Here is an 8,068-nt window from a genome sequence, read left to right on the forward strand (position 1 = left end):
TGGTCTGGACCAAGCCTGGGGAAACCCAGGCTCAAATTGCCACCTAAACATGAAGGTCACTGGGTGACCTTGGGCCAGTCACAATGGCCTGGTTTGCACATAATCTAACCCATGGTTAGATTATGGTGTGTTACCTTACCGAGGATTTATCTGGCAGATGATCAAATGAACCATAGTTTATTTTCTCTTTTCCTTGGTTGTCTACTTCTTTCCTCCATTGTCTACTCCCTCCTCGTGTCCCAACTGCCTTTGTAGCACTGCAGTACTGGCATGTAAAGAGGCTTGGGTTTTTTTACCCATTGCCTTTGTAGTCTGGCCAAACAACCCATGAACAACCAATGATTCTGGTTGTTGTGAGGATAGAACAGGGGGAGGGGGACTGCATACATCACTTTGAACTTCTTATTTCTTATTTATTTAATAAATTTATAGCCCACCTTTCCACTAAAAATAGCGCTCACAGGCAGGTTTCATTGTGATTTTGCCATAATTTTATTGTATGTTAATGAAAGGCATTTTATTCAGTAGCACTATGAAATTGCTTTGGGTCATTGGAGGAATGCACAGATTTCTAGTTCACCTGTTTTATTTTAGCTTTGATATAAAATGGGACTCCATTCTGGGACTTTTTTATATAAAAAAAGAAAGAGTAAGCTGAAAAGGAGAGAAGATTGACTTTATAATCCTGCAGTGTAAGCTGATCTCGGCAAGGACACTTGGAAACCCAAACAATTTGAATGCCCATAGATTTGTATTAGGGTTTCTCAAACTGTCTTTGCAGATACCATATTCCCCAGTTTTCAAAATAAATGTGTTGGTTTTTTTTGGTTTTTTTTTTGAGATGAACATAAATCTTTGTTTCCTAAAATTGTCTACAGAATGTGAGAGAAGGGAGAGATAATTGATGTGCATGGGATAAAAGTAAAGAAGGCAACTTACTTCCAGGCACCAAAGAGCTGTGTTTCTAAAGCATTAGGTAAGCTGAGAGAAAAAGTGCAGAAATCAGTATTTATACAGAATGTAAGATCCTTGATTATACTGGCCACGAGATATTATTTCAGCCTGCTTCATATTTTGATAGGGAGGTCACTCATTTCTGGCAGCTATAATGATTTTCACCCATAATAATTATAATCGTATTTCATACTTTTAATGGGGAAGGGGGAAAGCAGGGGGCAAAAATGGAAGTAAAGGAAGGAGCTGAACATATACTACCACTTTGTTTCTGTGAAGCTGGTCCAAACTGAGGTTAGTGACATTTAGGCTCAATGCTATTGGGTTAGGAAACAGCGGGTCAAATTAGATGCCACACACATTTGGAGTGGATTTGTTCTCTTCTGGTCCAGATGGCAGGGCTTGAAGCAATGGGTGGAAATTGCAAGCGAGCAGGTTTTGACTAAACCTTAAGGGGAAAAACATCCTAATGGTAAGCTTTCAATACTGAAACAGGTGTTTGTGGGCTCTCCTTCACTGGACGTACTTAAGCAGAAGCTGGAAGACCATCAGGAACGCTTTAGGGCAATATCCAATAGTGACCGCCCGTGAGTGGCCAGCTCCACCAATTCCATTATGCAAACAGCCTCCACTACTTGCACAACAGAGATTTAGTGCTTCCAGGGGCAACCCAAAACAAGTGGAAACAATCATTTCTAGAATGGGGCACGTCAGTGGAACCCTGCTTGTGAACAGGCAGCGTTGGATACTGTCCATGATATAGGTGCAGTGTATTGAGGAGGGAGTTGCATTAGATTACTTCCAAGCTACCCATACAAGTCTCTAATTCAATGCATAGTATCCAATGGTAGTCCTACTTAGACTAGACCCATTTAAATGAATGTGTCTACTCTAAGTAGGACTAACATTGAATACTACCCCACGTGTCTAACTTTTCTTCCAATGTATTTTCAAAAACCTAAATTTAAAGCAGTCTCAGGAAGCTGTGAGCAGATGAACGATGGAAAAAAGGCAGAGCAGTTAAGGAAAGCTACATGAGCAGAAAAATGGAGAGAGAAAGAGATAACCCCACCCCCACCACCCCATTCCTCTGCTAAAACCCTCAGAATCCTGTGTTTGCTTTGTTTTTGTTTGTCTTGGGAATGTTACCTCTAACTACATATCAACTCTAGCTTGAGCAACAGAAGCTGACACACACTTTCACACATCTCAGTAGATTTGCCCCCAAATCTACAAAAGATAGAATGTGGATTTAATATTTCAGTTTGGATCATTCAGATTGCCATCCTATACACCCAGGAATAAGTCCCATTGAGATACATATGATTTACTTCTGAGTAGACATGTATAGGATTGTACTGTCAGAATCCTCCATGAAAATTCTATTCAAACCTGTCAAGCTTTTGACAAATCTTGCACCCAAACCAGACTAGGATGTTTCCATTCTTGTCACACACATCAATGGGTAGATTTGTCAACTATTTACAAGCCCCTGCCTCAGTGTTTTTAAGAGTAGCTTGATCTTCTGGCATGATAAAACCTATCTCTAAGCCATGGAAAGTTTCATCTTCTGATTTCTCACAATTTTTCTTCTGGTCAGTGGACAATGCTATTAAGGAGTCTTATGTATTTCTGAAGACATATGCACAGTCACTATATTTTTAAAACTATTTTACAAGGACCACTCATTCTTTTGGGAAGAACTTTTGAGTCTGTCTGAAGGCCAAACATGCTATAATGATTGTGGGACCAGGACAGCTTAAGACCAGAATAACCGAAAGATCACTTTTTTTCCACACAAACCCTCCTACCTACTTGATCCTCTTCAGAGGCCCTGCTCCAGATGTCCCTGTAAAGTAAAGTGAAACAGGTGGCTACCATCAAAAGGGCCTTTTCAGTGGTGGCACCCTGGTTGTGGGATGCCCTCCCAGGAGAGGCTCACCAGGTGTCTTTATGATCATTTTGGCACCAGGTGAAAAATTATTTCTTTTTAACTCTCCTAGAGCTTTTTAAAAAATCTGTGTTCTGAACCACTGAATATGTGCTGTATATTTGTTCATGTACTGTATATTTGTTAGTTATCTATTTTTATTATTTTTTCTGCTGGATTTTTTTTCATGATGGAATCTTGATTTATTTATTTATTTATTTATTTATTTATTGCATTCTAAAACATCCAGAAACTGGAAGTTCTCTGGGCAGCATACAAATTAAAAACATAAAATGACAAGTAACAATGAAGCAATGATAGTAAAATGAAGTCAGATGAAACCAGAGTAAAAACAATAGCCGGGGAAGGGAGAGGTGGTTTGGGACCAGTCAGAACTGAACGTGAAACCCCAAATAGATTCACTACGCCACTGACATCAGACCCACCAGCCTCCATTGGCCACCAGTCATGCTCCCTCTTAGTCTCACCTACCTCACATGATTATTGTGATGATAAAAGAAAGGAACCATGTATAGCACCCTGGGTCCCTCTGAAAAAGGAAAAAGTAAGATGATGACAATGATGATGAATAGGGCAGATGTGTGAACATTAGTGTGAACGCTTGTCACATTAGGCTTGGTCCCTAGAAATTCAAGGCAAACCTCCAGCGAAGATAAGCACAAAAAGACTTTCTAAGAAATAGAAATAGAACATATCAAGAAACATACATCGAGGAATGGCAGCACAGACAAGAATGTGCACTAGAAGCTAAGAATAGAGTTGGCTGAAACAAGGTCACTGCAGAAAAGGTTTCAGATTCCAGCCTAAGTTTATATCCTTTCATCTCCAATAATAAAGCCCAAAGGACTGGGTTGGCAAAAGTCGATCTCCCCAGTCGCTTTCTGCCTCACCCAAGGTGCTTCTCTGTCAAAGCTGTTACAGCTCATTGTGAAAGCTTTTAATTGTTTTGGATAAAGGAGTGGAATGAAAGGGAAAGGTGAGTGCTTGCTTTGGCTATTCAGTATGCTAATGACTTCTGAGTGACTATTTGCTGAAGATTACCGAGTGAGGAAAGACACAATTTAAAGGCACTAAATAATATCCTTTGAAATTATGAGAGCAAATAAGGGCAGACAACATTCTAAACAACACAGGAATGGAAATGGTTAACACCAAAGTATCTGAAACTGTGAACAGTGACTCAGGTCTGATTCAAATGTGCAAAGTATGATATGACCTTTCAACTCTTAAGTTCTTCTATTATTTTTATTTGTTTATTTATTTCATTTCATTTCTATACCACCCCATAGCTGAAGCTCTCTGGGCGGTTTACATAAGGCTAAAACAATTAAAAATTATATACAAAAATTAAAAACATAATACACAAAAATATAGCAATGTTGCTATACAAAATTATATACAAAATTATATACAAAAATTAAAAACATAATGCACAAAAATATAGCAATGTTGGCACCAGGTGGGCCTCATCAGGGAGATCATTCCATAACTGGGGGGCCACCACAGAGAAGGCCCTTTACCTTGTTGCTGTCTTCCAACCCTCCCTCAGAGTAGTCACCCAGAGGAGGACCTTATATGTTGAGCGTAGTGTACTGGTAGGTTCATGTCGGGAAAAGCGTTCCATCATGTATTGTTGTCCCGAGCCATGTAAGGCTTTATAGGTTAGAACCACCACCTTGAATCGGGCTTGGAAACCTACAGGCAGCCAATGCGAGCAGGCCAGCATCGTTCTTATATGGTCAAACCTCCTGTTTCCTATTTTCAATCTGGCTGTCACAATTTCCACAAGCTGCAGTTTCAAAGGCAGCCCCACTTTCTCCAAGTATTCTTTCTTTGGTGGAAACCACAGATCATACCTGGGGGAAAAAGTAGGTGTGATGGACCCCTTGGTCCTCACATATGCTGTGTTATATATGCATTCTATAGGCCATGTCATGTTTTAAAATGAATTAGTACTAGACTGTTTATTGGAATACTTTGATACGTATTCCTATTGTCATATTGCTATTCTTGTGTTGTGAACCGCTTTGTTATTGCTGTATAGAAGTAGCATGGATATTACAACAACTGCTCTTTTATTTTATGAGGTTTTTTTTCATGTTATATATTTAATTTTTTAAGATAGAAGAAAATACTTTTTTAAAAAAAGAAAAGAAAAAGCAGTTAAATTATTGGATATGATATCTATTCTATGCAATAATATCTCCCTCCTGCAATGCAGCTAGGGCCAGATCTATACCAAGCAGGATATAACACTTTGAAAACAGTTTGAAAACTGAATATGGAGCATGTCCTGGGTCCCAACAGTTGTCACTACTGTTATAAACCATTTAAAGCCGTAGTGTGGATCCTGCCTAGGACATGATCATCTATTGTGCAATCTAATCTTTTTGTTTAGTTTTACCAATGGTGTTTTCCTAACATCGGGTAGTGGCCAGATTAGAAATGTAATAAATAAATATAGATGAATAAATAACTTCTTGTAAGTTTGCTTACAAGAAAAGGAGTATCTTCTTAAGATTTACTTACATAACCTATGATGGGATAGAGAAGGAGTTTCTAAAGGGAAACATGGAATATCTTTGCATGCAGAATTGATCCGTTTTGAGTCAAGCTGTCTTAGTGACTTGGCTCTGCTTTCTAATTAGGCTCATACATACTGACTTATGTAGCAGATATGCCAGATTTAATTCATATGCCTAAATATGAATACACTTAAAATGTAAAGCAGAGGTCAAACCGAGCTTTACAATTAGAATCATGCACTGGGCACTGTGATCTGCTGCAAAACACTCATAAATACAGTTCTCAAATTTGAATAACACCTTGAGGAATTTGTTTATTTAAAAAATTAACAATTTGCTGAAATATTAGGTCTATAACATTAAGGCCAAGCCTATGCATGTTTACTCAAGACCCATACTGTTCCATTGCTGTGATTCAGTACTTATCATGGATAACTGTGACTAGACTAATTGATAATTGAGTTACTGAGAAGATCTTAGCTGTAAACTGAAGGGTGTGTTTTATATTTGGCTTGAGATCCAAATCAGATTCAGCAAATCTCTACCTTGAGTTATGAGCAGCAAAGTACTGAAGGACTGTCTTTAGATACTCTCAGCCAGAATTCTCCCAACCTACAAATATTGGGATAATGGCCTGCAATATATGCCTCTGGTTGGCTTCAGTGGGAATAGGATGCTAGATACAACAATGGAAGGAGGGACAAAGCTAATTTCTTGCTAAATGATTGGACAGAATACTGCCTGAACATTTTGACTCTTTCTCTGGGTCTACAAGAACTAGAGACTTGATTTTTTTTTAAAGGAGAGCTTGTTGGCCCCTGATAGAGGTGTGCCCTGGGCATCTACCCCTTTGCCCATTGGCTAATAAGGCCCTGAATATTGACTGTGCAAAATAGGGCTGCACACATTGGATGTTATCACATCTAGCCCTTACTTGAAGTTATGCCCTTGTGTGGACATCAGAACTGAGACAGGTACACTTGATCAGTGTGGCGAAAAAGCATGCTTTCACTACCTGCACATATACGGGATGGATCCAGAGACAGATATCATCAGCAAGCCTACTTCAACATGACTGTGAAATGTCTGAACTCTTTCCATTTTAGCTGTGTGGTTTAGGTGAGTATCTTCAGTTGCTTATACACCACGTGCTTTGGATAAATAGAATAAAACAGTGTGAAATCTTCAATCAATTCAAGTTGAAAGCGTTATCATGTGTTCTTGATCACATGTGTGTACACGTAACCTCTGCAAACACCAAAATCTTGGATACAACACATGTAAATTTGAACACTAATCTTTTAATTGTTAGGTGGATGTTGAAGACCCACCTGTGTATACAAATCTGCCATGTGTAGTGTAGCCTACCACTTTATGTAACTAACAATATATTGTATGTATTGCCCATTATTATTGTGTTTCTGTTAATTTTGTATGCTGCTTTGAAATCTTGAGATGCAAGCAGTCTGCTTGCATCTCAAGATTTCAAAGCAGCATAGATGGATGGATGGATGGATGGATGGATGGATAGATAGATAGATAGATAGATATTAGTTCAAGAACACCAACAAAGCTTAAGCTTAAAACATATAAATTTTACTTTACCACCAATATTTACAAATGAAAGAATTGCTTAGACTACTGCAACATGCTCTATGTGGAACTGCCCTTGAAAAGAAACTTCAGCTAGTGCAAAATACAGTGCCTAGACTACTGTCTGGTGTGCACTTTAGATTACATATTCCACTAGTCTTGAACCAACTACACTGGCTTCAAATATATTTCTGGGCCCAATTCATAGTGCTGACTTTTACCTAAAGCCCTAAATGGCTTGGGATCAGAATAACTGAAAGACCAACTTTGTATGAGCGATCTTTATCAGAAGCTCTGTTGTATGTCCCACACCAAGGCAGGCTAGATTGGTGCATACATGAGACAGGGCCTTTTCTGTAGCAGGACCTAATTATGGATCTCAAGCAGGTGGCCAAGCTCTCAGTATGGTTGGGTACCATTGGTCCATTCAGCACCAACAGAATGGACATTGAGTAAATACAACAATGGGTGCTTCATGGATGGTGAAGCTCTATCTGGGTATACAAGGCAGCAAGGTAATTCAGGATGAGAAGAAAGCTCTGGGCCTGGAAATGTGGGTTCAGCCCCAGAGGGAGAGATAGTGTCAGGTGCAGTTCATGGAGAATGGACAGCTTGCCAGGTAAACTCTGGGAGAGTCACAGGTCAATACAACAAAGCATCTCTGTATGTTGAATCCTGCAATCAACTTCTCAATGAGGGCCTGGCCTCAAGGGTAGCTATAAGTTCAACCAAGAATACCAAGGAGGTGAGTGGACATACTGAGGATGGAGATAAACAAAAGACTACTGGAATGAAAAGTAGCCTTTCAGAGATTCATGGTCACAGGACTGAATTTGGGTTGAGCAGTTAAGCATTACAAAGCCATTATTCTGAGGGACTAAATAGTGGTGGTTCCTAGAATGAAAGGGACCAGGAGAAATAACCTGGATGTGCTTTACTATAATGGTCTCTCTGGACATGAGGATTCTTGCAGACAAGAACTGGCAGGTTGCAAGAGAATTGGGAGGTGCTTAAGCACTCTGTTGGGACACTGCTTGTGATCTGA

The sequence above is a fragment of the Elgaria multicarinata genome, chromosome 8 (assembly GCF_023053635.1).
Source record: "Elgaria multicarinata webbii isolate HBS135686 ecotype San Diego chromosome 8, rElgMul1.1.pri, whole genome shotgun sequence".
NCBI lineage: Eukaryota > Metazoa > Chordata > Lepidosauria > Squamata > Anguidae > Elgaria > Elgaria multicarinata.